This window comes from Diceros bicornis, chromosome 19 (genome assembly GCF_020826845.1).
Source record: "Diceros bicornis minor isolate mBicDic1 chromosome 19, mDicBic1.mat.cur, whole genome shotgun sequence".
Lineage (NCBI taxonomy): Eukaryota > Metazoa > Chordata > Mammalia > Perissodactyla > Rhinocerotidae > Diceros > Diceros bicornis.
The window spans coordinates 30,483,325-30,500,998 of NC_080758.1; the positions used below are offsets into that span (position 1 = coordinate 30,483,325).

At 50.3% G+C, this 17,674-nt stretch overlaps 1 long non-coding RNA gene across 10 annotated transcripts in view; it reads right to left on the minus strand.

The window, feature by feature from the left end:
* Positions 1-17,674, minus strand: part of LOC131418596 (uncharacterized) — a 49,603-nt gene that overhangs the window by 10,178 nt on the left and 21,751 nt on the right. For 4 of the 10 annotated variants that reach the window (XR_009222935.1, XR_009222928.1, XR_009222937.1 and 1 more), the window contains exon 1: positions 2,310-2,431. The exons of 1 other annotated variant lie outside the window; for it this stretch is intronic. This is a non-coding gene — a long non-coding RNA (uncharacterized LOC131418596). Of the gene's footprint in view, position 1; positions 158-2,309; positions 2,432-3,024; positions 3,178-17,674 lie in introns of those variants that run through there. 5 more of the 10 variants (XR_009222936.1, XR_009222929.1, XR_009222930.1 and 2 more) reach the window with 2 other exon arrangements.

Below are 17,674 nucleotides of genomic sequence, written 5' to 3' on the forward strand. Positions count from 1 at the left end.
CCTCTTGCACCCACCACAGCTGCCTGGGAAAGCCTTCTCGGGAACTCTCCCAGCCACGATAATTTCCTGTTCCCTTCCTCCCTCGAATTTCCCGTTTTGAGGTGCCTGTGGGCTATGGGTTTTACCCCCAGGTCTCCAGAGTCAGCATTGGTCAGTTCTGAGGTCACATAAGGGTTGGAGTTGAGCCCCGGACTCCAGGATGGGTGACATTAACCGACTCATGTGAGGTGGAGTGCATCCCATCACCAGGTGCCGTGCCAAGCCCCTCACAGGTGCTACCTCATGCCAGCAGCACAACAACTCTACTATGTAGGAATCATTATCCCCATTTTTCAGATGAGAAAACCAAGACTCCAAAGACTGGATAACGTGTCTAAGATGACACAGCAGTGATTGGCAGAGCTGATGCTTGAACTCGGGTCCATCTGCCTCCTAAGCCAGTCTCCCATTAACCTCTCCCCTCTGCCCCGACTTGTCCCCTGTGTATCAAAGGTCGGCAGTGCTTAACCTGAGTCATGGGACTGGGGCAGGCGCCAGTGGGGCCAGGCTGGGAGTGAGGAGCTTCCCTCCCTCGGACGCCATCCTGCACAGGAGTCACGCGTTCGTCCCCAGCACAAGTCGGCCTTCAGCCTGAGGGTGGCAGGGGCTCCTCCGGTCACCCCGTGTGTCGCTGTCTCTCTGTGTCTCTTTCCTATGGCTCTTTGCTACCCCACCTGTCAGTCTGTGTCATCTGCACGGTTTTCTGCCTCTGGATCCCTGTGGTCTCCTCTAACCCTCCCAGTTTCTCCCTTCCTGTCTCCCCTTCCTCTCTGCATCTGTGTGCTGCCTTCTCTCTCTGTGTTCTATGTCGCCTTTATCCTTGGGCTCTAGCTGTGTCTCTCTTTTTCCCCAGCCCATCTCTGTGTTTTTATACGTCTCTCTCTTTCCCCCCAGAGCTGTTTCTCTCTTGTTCTCACTCTGTCTCTCTTCTCTCCCTCTCTGCTTTCTCTCTCTCACACTCTCTTTCTGTCTCTCTCGCTCTCACTGTCTCTCCCTCTTCCTTCTTCTCTCTCTCTCTCTCTCTCTCTGTCTCTGTCTCTCCAGCCTTCCTCACCTTCCCTCTCCCCACCCCTCCTGAGCCTGCCCCTTCTCTCTCACACCCTCACACTGACACATAATATTCCAGCAAATCTCAGCTTAGCTGTAGAGGGGCCAGGAGGGACAGGTCAGGGGTGCTCCAGAAGGCGGATTGGCAGGAGGACGAGGGTGTCATGTTACAGAGAACCGAGCCAGCCTCCTCCTCCTCTTCCTCAGAAGTGACTGGTCGCTTTCCTGGGAGGCAGATGAGAAAGTCCCTGAATAGGGATTTAAAGCACTAAGCTCTAATTCCTTCATTTTAATATTTATAAAGAGAGAAAGGGGATAATTTCAGGAAGATCATTTCAAGGCGAAAACCCACATATTTTCAATAGAATTATTCCAAAAGCCCCTTTCCAGCTCATTGGAGTGTATAATTTTGTAAGTTAAAGACACAAGGCCTGGTTTCCAAGTTCCCTGAAATGATGCAGCTAAGTGAGGGCCGGAAAGGAAGTGTAAGAGGAGAAGGGGCGGATGGCAACAGAGAAAAGAGACAAGCCTGTGCCAGGGCCAGGCTGGGCCACACCTGGGCCAAGGGGACGGCAGAGGCCAGCGTCCCTGCTCGACCCTCCTCTCCCCTGCCTGGGTCCCTCAACAAACCAGCCAAACTCAGGGCATAACCATTGTCAAATACCCGTCCCCAATCCTGAGACCTCTGAGTCCAGACCTATAGAGCCAGCTGCCCATGCAGAGGGCCCCCAGGCTCCTCACAAGGGGTGTCAGAGCTGCTGCCACCATCTTCCTCCCCAAACCTCTTCCGTCCTTTGCCTTCATCTCAACCATCAAGTTGCACGAGCTGGCAATCTGGGAGTCAGCCTTGGGTCCTCTCTCACCCCTGCCACTTCTAGTAGATTCTACCACCTCATCTGGAATCTCCCTCCATCCACACTCCCATTGCCCAAGGTTGGGCCTCAGCATTGCTGGCCTAGACCACTGTAATGGCTCCAGACAGGGATCAGGACCTCTGGCCTCTGGCCAACAAAGCCCAGCTCTAAAGATGGTCCTCCCTTCCTCAGAAAGAGTCGCAGCTCCCCATCACTTCCAGGTGAAGACCAAATTCCTCTACCCCAGCACCCATGATCTAGCAACTGTGTTTCCTTGTATTTGCCCGCACATCACAAACTCTCCACTATGACCAAAATGAGCCATTCTCTTCACTGCCTCCCCAAAAGGAATGGAAAACATTTTTCTACCTCTAAACTTTGGCCGAGGCTCCTCCCTTCCCCTGGAATGCCACCCTGTCATTTTGGCATGCACAGCTCCAACCCCACCTCAAGGTCCAGCTCAAATGCCTCCCGTCTGTGAGGCACAGACGTAATTGCTCATCATCCTTCCCTCTGCAGGTTCTCTTTCCTTCCCTTTGACCCATGACATTTCACTTTGAACAGGAGATGGGCTGCAGAGCCTGAGAGCAGGTGAGCTCTGTGGCCAAGACAGAGGAAACAAGAAGAAGGGACCACTCCCTCTGACGTTCTCCCAAACTGAACCAAGCTAGATTCTGTGGTTCTGCTGGGTGCCTAAAACTGTTGGCAGGATCCCTCACTAATCATTACAGTTATCACAGTAATTAGCAATGCCATTGCAAAGACCAATTATTGAACACTTACTATGAGCTGGGCACCCGCTAAGTGCTTTGCACACGTTATCTCACATAGTTCACGATAACCCAATGCTGTGGGGACTATTATCACCACAGTGGTACAGCTGGGGAAACTGCGGCTCAGAGAGAGGCAGCAGCCTGCACAGGGTCACACTGTGAGTCAGAGGGTCAGGACTCTGGCCAGGCCAGCCCGACTCTGGAATCTTCGTGTCTAACCTCAGACACTCTGAGAATGCTGACACCTCCACATCAGCAGGAACTGAGCTACGCACTCCCTGACTCATTCCCACTGAAGGGGGCCGACTCACTGTGAGGCTGCAGTCACGTCCCCTCTCTTGGGCTCCAGCTTCCCCATCTTCTCGATGGTGTAGTTCCCTTTTGAAAAACACGGACCTTTCAGACGCCGGTTTTGCAAACCCTAGGGGCACAGCTTGTCTTCTTCTCCCTGGAGAAAGGCACAGCTGGGAGAGACAGAGCACAGAACTTCAAAAGAAGTCCACGGGGGCAAAAGCAGTGACCCTTTGCCCCTGCCCTAGACTTGGCTTGACTTGGCTTGACTTGGCCAGGGCTGTTCCCTGGTCCACCTCTGAAAGCCTTCAGGGAGGCTGCCAGGCTGTTCCCGCACAACTTTCAGCCTCCTGTGACTCCTGCCAATTAGCCTCTAATTCCCAGAGTCTGACTTCTTCTCTCACCAGGGCATCTGTACCAGCCTCCTCAGTGGTCTCCGCTCTAGGCCTTATCTGCACAGCAGCCTTGTCATGTCAAACAAAAATCACAAGTTCTCTTTAGTTCTTCAAACCCTCCATGGGTTCTCACCACAGCTAGACTAAAGCCCAAACTGCTCATCCTGGCCTCCAGGTCCTGTTTGCTCTGGTCCCCAGGCCTCCCCAGGCTCTAGCCACATCAGCTTTCCAAAAAGGCCCAGGACAGACCAGGTTCTTTTCCACCTCGGGGTCTTTGTTCTTGCCCTTTTCTCGTTTCCTTTACTGGCTTCTTCCTTCTGCTCCTTCAGTTCAAAAATCATCCCTTTCCCAAGGCCTTTCCTGATCCCAATTATCCACAGTAGCTTCTGACCTGCATTCATTCACATCAGTGATGCTGTTCATTTCCCTGTACTGTGCAGTTAGATATCTGAGTGTTTCTAACGTATTGTCCATCAGAGGCAGCAAAATGGCAGACTAGGAAGCTCCAAGCTCTCGTCCCTCCCACAGAAGCATCAAAAAACCAACAAAAAAAACCCAAAACCCCAAAACCCTAGGAACTGGGCTGAACTATTTTAGGAGCTTTGGAAAAGTCAAGGGTCTACAGCAACCAAGTGAGCATCCAGTCAAGAAAAGGCAACCTTCAAAACAGCAGAAAAAGTTCTGTGGCAATTTTACTGGCCCTCGTCCCATCCTGTCCCTGGCACAGCAGTCTTGGTCTGGAGGAGGCAGCAGCCGGTTGCCAGGTCCCTACCTCAAATTAGAGGTTGCATAGCAAACCTTGTTTGCAACACTCTAATCTATCTGAGGGCTGCCTGGAGGACTGCTCCCTGTTCCACCTAAGTTGGATCTCAGGTGGGGACAAGCATCAGGCACTGCTCATGAAAGCTACAGGGAGACTGTAGACCCCCAGATGCGTGGGGCAAAATGGTATGGGTGGACACATACAATAGACTGACTGTGGCCCCAAAAAGAATCTGGGGTGCTGAGGTGAGACTCTTCAGGAAATTAAGACATTCAAAGCAGCTGTGTATATGGGGGAATTGAGAAAGTCACACACAGGCTCAAGCAAGACGTGTGCTCAGAGAAGACCTTAAGCTCTCACCTTGGGAGGACTACTCCAACACAAAGCCAGGCTACAAAGATGGGGGAGGATGGCTGTTTATTCAAAGGTCCAATTTTCAACAAATAAATCATAAGAAAGAAAAACAAAACATGGCTCATTCAAAGGAACAAAATGAATTGATAGAAATGATCCTTGGGGAAGGCCAGACATTGGACTCACTGCACAAAAACTTTACAACAACTGTCTGAAATATGCTCAAAGAGCTAAAGGAAAACACAGACAAAGAACTAAAGGAAACTAGGGAAATGATACAGAAACAAAATGAGAATATCAACAAAGAGGTAGAAATTATAAAAAGGAACCAAACCAAAATTCTGGAACTAAAAAAAAATAGAATAACTGAAGTGAAAAATTCACTAGAGGGGCTCAACCACAGATTAGAGCAGGCTGAAAAAAGAATCAGTGAACATGAAGATAGGATAATTGAAATTATCGGGTCTGAAGAGCAGAAAGAAAAAAGAAAAGTGAACAGCCTAAAGGACTTGTGGGGCAGTATCAAAAGGAGCCCCATACATATTATGGGAGTCCCAGAAGGAGAGGAGAGAGAGAAAAGGGCAAAGAGAGTATTTGAAGAAATAATAGCTAAAACTTCCCAAATTTGATGAAATACACATGTTTACAAATCTAAGAAGCTGGATGAATTCCAAGCAAGATAAACTCAAACTGACCCACACTGAGTTGCATTATAATCAATCTATCAAAAGCCAAAGAGAGAATCTTGAAAGCAGCAAGAGAGAAGTGACTCATCACATACAAAGGATCCTCAATATGATTATTAGCCAAGAAAGAAAAAAGAACTTTCAGTCAAAAATTCTCTATCCATAAAAACTATCCTTCAAAAGTGAGGGAGAAATTAAGACATTTAAAGATAAACAAAAGCTAAGGGAGTGCATTACCACTAGACCTGCCCTATGAGAAATGCTACAGGGAGTCCTTCAGGTTGAAATAAAAAGATGCTAGACGATAACTCAAAGCTATATGAAGAAATAAAGATTTCTGGAACAAGTAAATACATGGGCAAATATAAAAGCAAATATTGTAATTTTGGTTTGTAATTCTTCTTTTTATTGTTTACAAGATTTAAAAGACAAAGAATGAAAAATAGTTATAAATCTATGCCAGTAGGTACACAATGTATAAAGATGTAATTTGTGACATCAATAACATAAAGTAAGAGGAGGGGTAGAGCTGTGTAGGAATAGAATTTTTGTATAAAATTAAAATGAATTTAATTCAATTCAAAATGGATTGTTATAACTTTAGGATGTTATATGTAATCACTGTGATAACCATTAAAAATCTATATTTTATAAGAATTTTAATTATATATAGAACATATTTCTATAGATATCCTAAATGTCTATAGAATATACACGAAAGAAAATGAGAGGGGAATCAAAACATGTCACTACAAAAAATCAACTAAACATAAAAGAAGGCAGTAATGGAGGAAATGAGGAACAAAAAAAAAAATATAAGACAGCAGCCAGCTCGGTGGCATAGTGGTTAAGTTTGTGCACTCCGCTTCAGCAGCCCAGGGTTCACAGGTTCGAATCCCGGGTGCAGACTTACACACCGCTCATCAAGCCATGCTGTGGCAGCGTCCCATATACAAAATAGAGGAAGATGAGCACAGATGTTAGCTCAGAGCTAATCTTCCTCAGCAAAAAACAGGAGGATTGGCAATGGATGTTAGCCCATGGCCAGTCTATCTCACACACACACACAAAAAAACTATAAGACATACAGAAAACAAATAAAATGGCAAAAGTAAGTTATTCCTTATCAGTAATTTGTTTAAATGTAAATGGACTAAACTATCCAATCAAAAAGCAGAAATTGACAGAATGGATTAAAAAAACTATACCAAACTATATGCTGTCTACAAAAGACTCACTTTAGATCCAGAGACACAAATAGGTTGAAAGTGAAAGGATGGAAAAATATATTCTATGCAAATAGTAACCAAAAGAGTGCCGGGGTGGCTGTACTAATATCAGACAAAATAGACTTTAAACCAAACACTGTTACAAGAGACAAAGAGGGCCTTATATATTGATGACAGTGTCAATTAATAAGAAAATATAACAATAATAAACATATATGCCCCAAACAGCAGAGCTCTAACATATTGTCCATCCTACTCCCTTGAATGTTAGTTCCATGGGAGCGAGAACTGGATCTGTATTGCTCACTGCTTTGCCCCAGTGCCAGGCACTGTGCCCACCACACATTTGCTCAGTTCCCACTGTCCTCAGCAGGTGACCACAGGGAAAATAGACAAATAGGATCTGGGTATTGTCACAAAGCCTCAGGCAGGGGAACTGGCCACTGACTGTCCTTAGCTTTCCCAGCTGCCCCTCTCCAGGAGTTTGGGATCCTTCCTTTGCCATCCTTGAGTCAATCATGTGGATGGAAATGAAGGTGCTTAGGAACTGTGGGCAACTCAAGTCTCCCCAGCCAAGCACTTCCAGGAGCCAAGGGCTTGTGGCTGCACATCAGGGAATCCAAGGGCCCAAGGGAGGTGCACCATTGGAGGTCACCTAGTCTGACTGGCCGGTGTTACCTATGTGGACACGGAGGCCCAGAGAGGGCAGGGTCCACCAAAGGTCATACAGCAAGTTAATGGCAGAGCTGGCATTCAGGCTCAAGTCTGCTGACTGCACATCACACGCTATTTCTGTAAGTTGCCCTGAGGACTGCCCAGGGACTGCCTACCACATGCAATTCCTCTGAGTTATCACCCCCTCTCCCCTTTCTCTTTCACTTTTTCCTTTCCTTTCTGTTTCTGCATGATGCTTTTTGCTTTCCATCCCCTCACCACACAAGCCCTTTTGAGTTCTATTATCTCATTTGCCTCTCACAATGGCCCTGTGGAAGAAGCGCCTTCTTAAGCAGCATTTGACAGATAAGATAACAGAAGCCCTGACGTGGGAAGAGGTCAGCCGGTGAAGCAATGTGGGGCTAGAGCCTTACCCAGCCTCTTGACTCCAGGTTTTAAGGCCTTGTCCGCCCTATCAGATGCCCTTGCAGGTATTAAGAGACTTGTTTCAGCAAACACTATCATGCTCACCGCCAGCTTCCTGGGGAAGCCTTCTTCCAAGCACAAAGAGTCCTGGCTCCCTTTCTCCTATCGATTTCCCCTTTCACCTCAGGAAGACCATGGGGTTTGGACGTTACTCTCCAAACTGGAGCATGCAGGGGTGCGGGGGCCCAGAGCAGGGTATGGTGTGCGCCCAAGTCTGTACAACCACAACCTCGACCAGCACAGTGCACCTGACACTTGATAGGTGCTGAGCTAAATGCTGTGCAGATGTTATCTCAAGTTTATGCCCACCATGCCAGATAAGGTCAAAACCTCATCCCACTCTGCAGTTGAGGGCACAGGATCAGAGGGGGAAGTGGCTTGCACAAGAGTACTCGTGGTCATTAGCTGGTCTGCAGGACCGTGCTCATGACCCCTTCACTGTCTTAGATCACGGACCACTGGGGTCTATGGGTGAGGGTGCATGAAAACCCTGAAGATGTGTGGAACAATCAGAGCCCATGTGAGCATGTGGATTTTCCCAGGTCACCTTGGCATCACTTGTTTTTTCTTCTGGGGTGTACGGAGCAGTGAGGGTTGCGGTTCAGGAGGCCTGGGATACTTTTGCTCAAACCACCTTTTCGAGGCCTACATCTGAAGGGCCTTGACCCACATGGGGACGAGAGCAGAACTGTGAGATGATGGGGGTCTGACCAAGGCCCAGTGGTGGGGAGGAGGGCTCAGAACTCGTCAGTTCCTCCCTTCAGTCAATGGTGGGGATCCCAGGACTGTGCGCAGCCATGGAGGCTGGAGAGGGCTGGGAGGATATGGAGGAGTAAGGAGTATTCCTGGGGGAAGACAGGAGACCCTGGTTCATCCCCAGTTTGGGGAAGGGGCCGTTGTGCCTTTAGAGAGGCAATGAGCAGTTGTCTGGAGGCCCCGTGTTTTGGCCGCTGGAGTTTCTCTCACTCCGGTCAGTCACTTGATTCACTTACTTTTCCTGTCAGCGAGGAAGCTGTTTACTCCCAGAAAGTCATTCATTCCCGATAAGATCAACCCCATTGTTAGCGAAAATTCTCACTTCCTGCCTGGGAGGAGGCAAAGGGTGACAGTCCAGCACTCAGAGCCATGTGTACTCAGAGCCATGTGAGAGAGGCTCTCAAGACCACCCTGTCCAACAGCCCTTGCCTTAAATGAGGAAACTGAGGCCCCAAGAGGGAAGAGTTGGGGAAAGAGTCAGTGTAAGAGCTGAACCCAAATCCAGCCCTCCCGAGATTCACAGGCCAGGAGTCGTTCTGCACCATATTGAAGCTCCCCACAATTCCAGGAGCTGGCTTTGTGTGTGTGTGTGTGTGTGTGTGTGTGTGTGTGAGAGAGAGAGAGAGGAAGATCAGCCCTGAGCTCACATCCAATGCCAATCCTCCTCTGTTTGCTGAGGAAGATTGGCCCTGGGCTAACATCCATGCCCATCTTCCTCTACTTTATATGGGATGCCACCACAGCACGGCCTGACAAGCGGTGCGTCGGTGCACACCCGGGATCCGAACCTGTGAACCCCAGGCTGCCGAAGTGGAGCACACGAACTTAACCACTACGCCACTGGGCCAGCCCCCATGAGCTGGCTTTTGATTCTAAGATTCAACATGCCATCCCAAGAAAACATGCTAACAAAACATTCCAACTCAATATTTTAATGTAACGCTCTAATATACTATTATAACACAGTGTTTGAATAAGTACTCCATTCTGACACAGAGCGTTATAATTAATATTCTAATTCAACATTTTAGCACAGTTCTAACCCACATTCTAACACTCTAAAGCAACATGCTATTCTAACACATAACGTTACATAACGTCCTGCTGCAATATTATAAGACATTGTAACACAACATTCTAATCTAAGCTGCTAAGACCATATGACATTTCTGTATTATTTGAACACAATTCTAACGCAACACTCTGATGTAAATTTCTAAGTTATTACCCTAATACCGAGGGATCTGAGATTCTAAGCCTGTAAATTTCGCTGGACAAGCACGCTGAGAGCCCAGTCATGCTGACAGGTGCTCATGGCCTAGTTACAGACCAGGCCACCTCCCCCCACATCTGGCCATGCCCAGCCTGCTTCTGATCTGGGAGGCCAGAGCACACCCCAGCTCTGGGGGTCCCCCCGGGACCTAGGTCAGACGGACCCAGCTGCCCAGCCTCATAGGGGGTACATCTTCCCTGAGGCCCGGGGTGGGGCTCCTTGATCCCTGGTGGCTACCTCTCCCTCCCCTTCTCCCCCAAGCCTCAAGCTTCTATGAGCTGGGGTGGGGTGGGGAGTGATGAGGGAGGAGGAGGAAGAGGCTGGTTCTGAGTTCTGATCCCATTTTGAGCACACTGGGACAGCTGAAGACAATCCCAACGTTTGGATCAGGCCTTTCTTGCCACCTTCTACTCGGGTTACTAGGGCCAGGAGTAAGAGGATCTGCCAGGAAGATAGAGCAGGAAGGAGGAAGAGAGTCAGGACCTTGAAGCAGCATTAACTCCTTCAGGCCAGGGGGAACCAGGCTGCTGGAGCTTAAGGACCCGTGCGAGCAATAGTTTCAGAACTTCTCTTGGCCAAGGATCATCAGTTCATCTAGAATCTTACCCTGGCCGCTCCCCTCCCCACTCCCACCCACACCCCCAGCTTTCCCATGATTCATTCCCTCACTTCCTTTGGGTCCCTCCTGCAGATCCAGTGTCACCTCTCTGAGCAGCCCACTCCGACCAAGCTGTCTTCAATAGCACCCCCATCACGCTGGGCCCTCTTCCCTGCGAAGCTCATAGTCACAGTACGTACTACTGCCTGATACCCATTTTAGAGATTGGTTCATTCGTCTCCCCCCCCAAACTTGGGGTTCTCCAACCACCCCTGCGCACTGGAGTCACCTGGGGAGCTGTTTAAAATCCCAGTCCCCCACTACAGACCAGGTGAATCAGGGTCACTGGGGTGGGGAACAGGGATCAGGAATTTTTAAAGCTCCCCAAGTGATTTCAATGTGCAGCCAAGACTGAGAGCCCCTGAGCTAGAATGTCAGCCCCCGGGGCCAGGATCTCTTCTGTCTTGTTTAATGATGTCTGATGAATGGTAGGTGCTCAATAAATATTTATTGAATGAATAAACACATTCAACAAAATGTTTCCATTTAAAATTTTTTCCACATAGCAAAAATTTTAAACAGTACAAAAGGTTTCCCAATGAAAAGTGAATTTCCTCCTTCCCTAGCCTGAGTTGAGTCTAAAAAGACAAGGCAGCATTATCTCAACAAAAAAAAAAGAAGGAAAGTGGAGGGCACAGCACGTACAAAGGCCCCGAGGTATGACTCAGCATTAGTCTCTGGCTCTCTCAATATTTCTGCCTTAGAGATTCTTTTACTGTCTCAGGATCTACCTGTGCTACTCAGAATCTTGCTGGTGCCCTTCCAGAATGCCTCAGCTCCCCAGTAGCTCAGATTCTCCAAATTTCCTTCAAGCCTCAGTTTCCTCTTCAGTCAATGGGGATGATTATTCTGCCTCCTGGATGCAGGTGGTGTTCTGAGAATACGATGAGACAATAGATGTAAAGTGATATATAAACTACAAAGTGCTGTGCATCCTAATGCCCTCTCTGTGCCAGGCATGTGCCTTGTTCTTCAGAGATGCCATCTCTGACCCTACAGAACAGCTGGAGGTGAACTACTATTGTCCCACTTTGCAGATGGGGAAACAGAGGCTCAGAAAGGTGAGGTGACTTGTCCAAGGAACCAAATCCAAGCAGTCTGTTCATCTCCAGAGGCTATGGAAGCCTCCAGGCCTCTCGACCCCGCAAGTTTCAGGTCTGTAGGATTTGAGAATTCCCAGCTCCGCAAGTACCAGGTGGCCAGGACAGGGCAGACAGTCTGGTTTCATGATTTATCTCATTCCCCCCCCCCCCACAATTGTTTGCCGAAGGGAGGGGTGGAGGTGGCTGGTGGCTAGGAGCCTGGCTGCCCGGTCACGGGGTGGACTTGTCTGACCGCCAGCCAATCCGGGCTGCTGGAGCTGGCGTTGGAAAGGCCCTGGCCCCATCTTGCCAGGACATTCTATCTTTGTCCCTGAATACAAAAGAGGCCTTGTCTTGGCACAGCAGCGCTTATTCCACATGCTCCTGACTGCCCCAGCCCCTCTGCCTTGAGAAAGGCCCACTTTGTCGAGTCAAAAGACTAACTTGTTTCTTTTTTATCAAAACGTGTTGACTGACCTGGTTGATTTATCTTGGGAAAGTGGTGGGCAAGGGAGGGAAGAGAGGTGACAGAGACCAGCAAAATCCAGAAGGCTGTTTAGTCTATCCTGACTTGGGGGTGAGTGCCCAGCCCTTACCTGAGACAGACAGATAGCTGCATACTGAATATGATCTCAGGCAGTCAGGACAGTCCCCCACTCTCACTAGTGACAGAGATTCCACCATTAGCGATTCATTTCTTTGGCTTCAACCTTTTATGGCAGCTAAAATAAAAACTTCCTTTGAATGAGAGTGCTCTGTTATCACACCTGAGTGTGAATTAATTTTCCTGAGAATAGGGGTGGGACAGTAGCAAGAGAGAGCAAGCAGCAGAAAGGGGGCCACTAGGAGTCCAGAAGGAGGCCTGCAAGAAAAGAGGAGGGTACTACTCACAGATAAAATGGGATTAAGGGAGTGAGGAAATATAAATAGACTTTTTCTTTGGTAATTTTTCCCCAAGATCAGTTCTTCTCTTTCCCCATCCACCAACCCCATTACTCAGTCTTCCTTTTCATTCATTCATTCATTCATTCATCCATTCATCCGTTCAAGAAATATTTGTTGAGCACCTACTCTGTGTCAGAGACTCTTAGGCGCTGGGGCCACAGTGGAGAATAAGACCCCTACCTTCAGGAAGCATCCACTTTCGCGGGGGCTACGGCCGATAAACGAGTAAACAAGTGAACTGACGCAATAATTGTGATGGACTACGTGCTGTGGGAGACAAGGCAGGGTGACGGGCAGAGTGCAGAGGGGAGGAAGAGCTGTTTTGGCCAGGCTCCATGAGGAGGGCTATTTGTGATGAGACAGGAAGGATAGAAGGAACAAGCCATGGGGACCTGGGGAACAAGTGTTCCGGTCAGAGGGAACAGCACACAGGAAGGCCCAGAGGTGGGACCGACACAGAATCTTCCAGATACACTGATGACACCGAGGTGATTAGAACCACATACATGAGAGGAAGTCGGGTAAGAGGAAGGATCCAGAGGGGCAGAAGCCAGATCCGTAGGCCTGGTGTCTCCATGGTTGTGCCCTTGGATTTTTATTCTGAGTGAGCTGGGAAGCTATAGGAGTACACAGGGGGGTAACATGATCCAATTTTCATTTTTAAAAAGCCCCTCCTGGCTTCTGTGTGAAAAATGACTCGATAGATGCTGCTGCAGCCATCCAGGTGAGAGCTATCAGTGGCTCGGCCACCGGGGGTGACAGTGGTAGGGGGACGAGTGGGCAGAATTGAGAGAGCATTTTTAGTGGTAGGACACAGAATACGAATGAATGATTGAATGAATGAACGAACTCTGGAGGTGGGAGCTAGGAAATGTAGGTTCTAGTCCCTATTCTGCCACCAAGTTCCAGTGACGCTGGGCAAATCCCCTCCCGGCCTGGGGCCTCAGTTTCCCCATCTATGAAGCAAGGCCCAAGGAGGCGGGAAGAGCTGGCACCAAGGTCTCTGCAGCAGGGACGCCAGCCTGAGTTCCTGAGCCCCTGACACTCTCAGGGGCGGCGCCTGTGATCCAGTTACTAATCCAGTGGGGCTTTGTTGGCCCAAGGGCAGCTGTGGAAACCTGGTGTTGATGCAGTGACTCACGCTTGGTCCCTGTGCTGTCAGCAGAAACTGGGACAGCCAGGGCCCTGAGACGCGCCCACAGGCTCGCAAAGGCTGGCGGGATGCCACCACACAGCCAGGGAAGGGAGCCAGCTGCCGGCACGGTACTTCCTGAGCCCCTCTGGGAACTGATGTTCCAGCCACGGCAGCCACCACACCTTCCCACTCAGCTCAGGCTTGGCACCAGGGCTGGGCGTCCCCTCTGTGGGCTAACAGGAGAACAGGACCTACTGTGCGCCCACTCCATCTTCTCTCTGCTAGGCCCTTGATGAGGTAGACATGACTGCGCCCATTTTATTGATGAGGAAACCAAGGCCCAGAAAGCTATGAGTGGCAGAGCCATGGGTCCTACCAGATGCATTGCTCTGCTCTGTCTCCTAAGTATGGAGAGAATGGGAATGAAAGAGAAAGAAAGAGAAGCTAAATATGTTTTAATAAATATAGAAACTCAAACTCACACTCCCATGTTTAACTGGGGCTGAAGACTTTCAAACAAAAGCTGCTTCTTTTTATAGCCTGAGGACAGCCCTTTTGCAATGTCGATAAGCCACTCGGCCATTGTTCACAGCTCTTTTGCTGCTCATTTATTCATTTGCACTTGCAGCAAATATTTATTGAGAACCTTCTATATGCCAGGACTATGTGAGGCTCTGAGGAGGGGAAAACCACAATGAACAAAAAGTGGCTTAGTATCTGTAGTCACTGGCTTACATAGTATAGAGGGGGAGACAGATGTTAACAAAAAATTTTGGAGATTCTACAGTCATTTTCTAGCTGTGCCTTCGAGTCAGTTACTTCCTTCTCTGAGCTTCAGTTTCCTCGTAAAACGGGATGGCTAGAATTCCTCCCTCACGAGGTTGCAGTAAGGATTAGATAAAATATTGCCTGGCCCACAATATGGGCTCATTAAATATGAGTTGTTACTGTTATCATTTGCTGTGAGTAACATAACTTCAACAGCCCACCAGGTGGTAACCGTGTTAGCGTGGTCCACGAGACCCGGAAGCCAAGATTGGATTCGACAGGTAAGAGGTTTGGAGAGAGGGAGCTGGAGAAGACAGGGAGCGTCTGCAGACGGTAATGATGCGGGTGTGACAGTTGAGGATGCGTGGGGGAGAGAAGGCACATTGGGCGGGAAGAGTCTTGGACTGCAGTACGGCTCCAAGAAAGGTTCAGCCATGCCCATGGGGAGTCCTTGAGCCAAAGTCACTCATTGGAGGAGTTCTGCGTCTCTCCAGAACGAGCCTGTGTTATACTCCATGGTGCACAGCCATTGGCTGAGAGCAGCCCCCGGGAAGCAGGCGCTCAGCATGAACAAGGTGGTGTGTGTCCCAAGGGGCAGCACTGGGTCTGTCAGTCAAACATGCTCCCTGCAGCAGGAGATCTGAGTGGGACATCTTCAGGGCTGCCACGAAAACCAGACTTGGTCCTGGAGCCAGAGAGTCCCCAAACCCTGCACCAGCCCATCAAAATGAGTTCACGTAGCAAGGTGTGCCCTCAGTGTGATAAGTCCCCTGGCTAGGGGGACAATGGGGAGGGGGCTTGGCCAGTGTCAAGAGACACATGCCCTGCACAAGCTGTAGATTGTGCAAGTGGGAAATGTGACAAGAACCAGGCCCTGCTGATTTTGGGAAGGGGAAGTTAGAACTACTCTTGCAATAGTAAAGCAAATCCAAAAATATACCAAGGAGACAGCTGCTGAGAGCCCTTGCTCCTCAGGGGAAATGAACTCTGGTGAGGGTGCCACCACCACAGAGGAAAGGCTGCTGGGTGCTCGAATCCCACCCAGCGGGAGGGTCTGGGATTTCTAAGGAACTTCCCCGCTCGTTGTGGGAAGGGGCCTTTTCTCTCCTCTGGTCCAGCCCTGTCATTGCACAGATGGGCAAACTGAGACCCGAATGGGGACAAGAGCTGCACAATCCCCTAAGAGTTACGGGCCGCCGAACGGAGTCTTGAGCCAGGGTTCCTGGCTCCCAGGGTAGGGCTGAGTCTCCTGCGGCCAACCCTGCCGGTACATACCGAGGGTCTGCTGTGGGGAGGGGGGAGGAGGGCAGAGAGGGGGCAGATGCCCCGAGAGCAGACAGGATGCTATCCAGAAAAGGATGTGGAGACTCAGCAGGGAGGCTGACATTCAGAGAGGGGTCTGAGAACTCAAAAGGGGGTGGAGAGTCAGAGGGGCGTGGGGCTCGGAAGACAGGAGCCCAGACAGAGGGACAGGGGCTCGGGGATGCATGTCCAGTGGCTGGGTTCAGGCTCCGGGGATTTAGAGGGGTCCCAGGCATCCTGGCAGCTCTCCCCCCACGGTCCCCCACCTCACATCCCTGTTCTCCAGGGCACCTGCACTGCCACCCAGAGCAGGAGGGACTGACACTCTGGGGCATTAGTCAGCTTGTGGTAGTTAAAAAAAGAAGCCTCGGTGGCACTTGTGAGGAACGCCTCTCCAGCTTCTGGTGCCAAGGGGCTGTCGCCTCCCTCTGCACCCAGCAGCCGGGCTCCAGTACCGGGCGGAGGTGGGGGTGTGGGGCACAGAGGATGAGGGGCCCGGAAAGGGCAGGGACCCCCACTCGAGTGAGGCCTTCCTCCAACCTCGCAGCTTTGCAATGATAATAACAAGGACAGGGATACCACGAGTAGTATTGTTTGAGAAATCATTACTCTCACTGCTGGCCCAGGTGTGTCAGAAGGGCTCTGATCCCTGCCCTGCCCGGGGGACATTCACATCCAGACGCCCCTCTCCTGGGCCCTGCGGAGGGCATGGTGCACATAGCCCTGCCCAAGACAGTGGCTTAGGTGCAGCCACAAGCCACAGGGGACCTCAGAGACCCACACCTCAGCCCCCACCTCCCACGTCACAGACGGGAGAGCCGCGGCTCTGGGAGGGCAGTGACAATCCAGTGTGACCCAGCAAGCTGCCCAGGTCTCCTGTCCCCAAGCCAGGGGTAATTCCAGCAAACTTGTGCTCACAGAACCTGGCCCCCACAGAAGAGTGAAGAGTGACGGCTACCACTCATTAGCACTGACCCTGAGCCAGGTGCACGTCACGATTCACGCGGTCCTCAGCAATGCTAGGAGGCAGGTATCACTTCGAATCCCATCTTCTCCGTGAGGAAGGTTCAACGAGGCGCCAAAGGCCGCAGAGCTGAAAGCCGTGGAAGCAGGACCTGAGCGCAGGCAGGCCGGCTCCGGGGCCCACGCCGTCACCCACCAGCACCCTGCCTCTTGTGAAGCCGGCAAAGACAAAACTCAGGTAATAATGATTGTTGACTTGAAGCGACCATTCCCAGGCACTTACGATGGCAGGTGCCAAGTGCCCTACGTAAAGGCATTCATTCTCTCACTCACTCATCCACTAAACACTAGCATCTACTCTGTGTCAGACCAGGCGTACAGCCATCAGAAAGAGAGGAGGGAAGCCTTTCTTCCTAGAGCTTATGTTCTAATCCCCACATGAGGTAGGTATTTTTATCCCCATTTTTAGCTGAGGAGCAGAGAAATGGTGTCATTTGCCCAAGGTCACACAGCAAGGAGTGGCCAAGCCCACAGTTGAGCTTGGGCCTAGCTGAGGCCTTGTCCTCTGCTTTGAGGGACGCTTTTCCCGCAATATCCCCAGAAGGGACTGAACCAGAGATGGCTGCACTGGCCTCTGTCCAGAGCGCAGACCCTTTCACAGCCCCCGAGCACGCCACCCCACCCAGCCTTGGCCTGGGTTCCCAAATGGATAACAGGCTGATAGCCCCGCTCTCTGCAAGCTGTTGTGAGGATTCCTCCTCCCTCCCCTCTTTCCTAACACTAATTGTGATGCCTCCTGACACTGCACAGACATCACAGTTTATGAAACCCCTCCTCCTCTTCTGAAGGTTATTTTTGCTCCATTTTGCGGAAGAGAAAACCCAGAGGGCTCAGAGAGATGAAATGATTCACCCAAGGCAGTGACCTCATCAGAACTGGAGCCCAGACATGTGTGCCTCAAAGTGGTCCAGTGGGGGTCCCAGCAGGAGCAGATGGCACTGTCCAGTTGGGTCATTTGATTCAAGTTTAATAGAGGGATTATTTACAAAGCGATGGGCAGGGTAGAGGAACCCACAAAGGATAAGGCAGCACCCCAGGGCTGGTGCGAGTGGAGCTATTATCAGCCAGAAGGGTGAGAGGAGAGAGAAGCTGCTGTCATCAGAAGACAGAAAACCTCCAACAGCAGCTGTGGCCTTCAGTTGGGGGACACAGCCCGTCTGA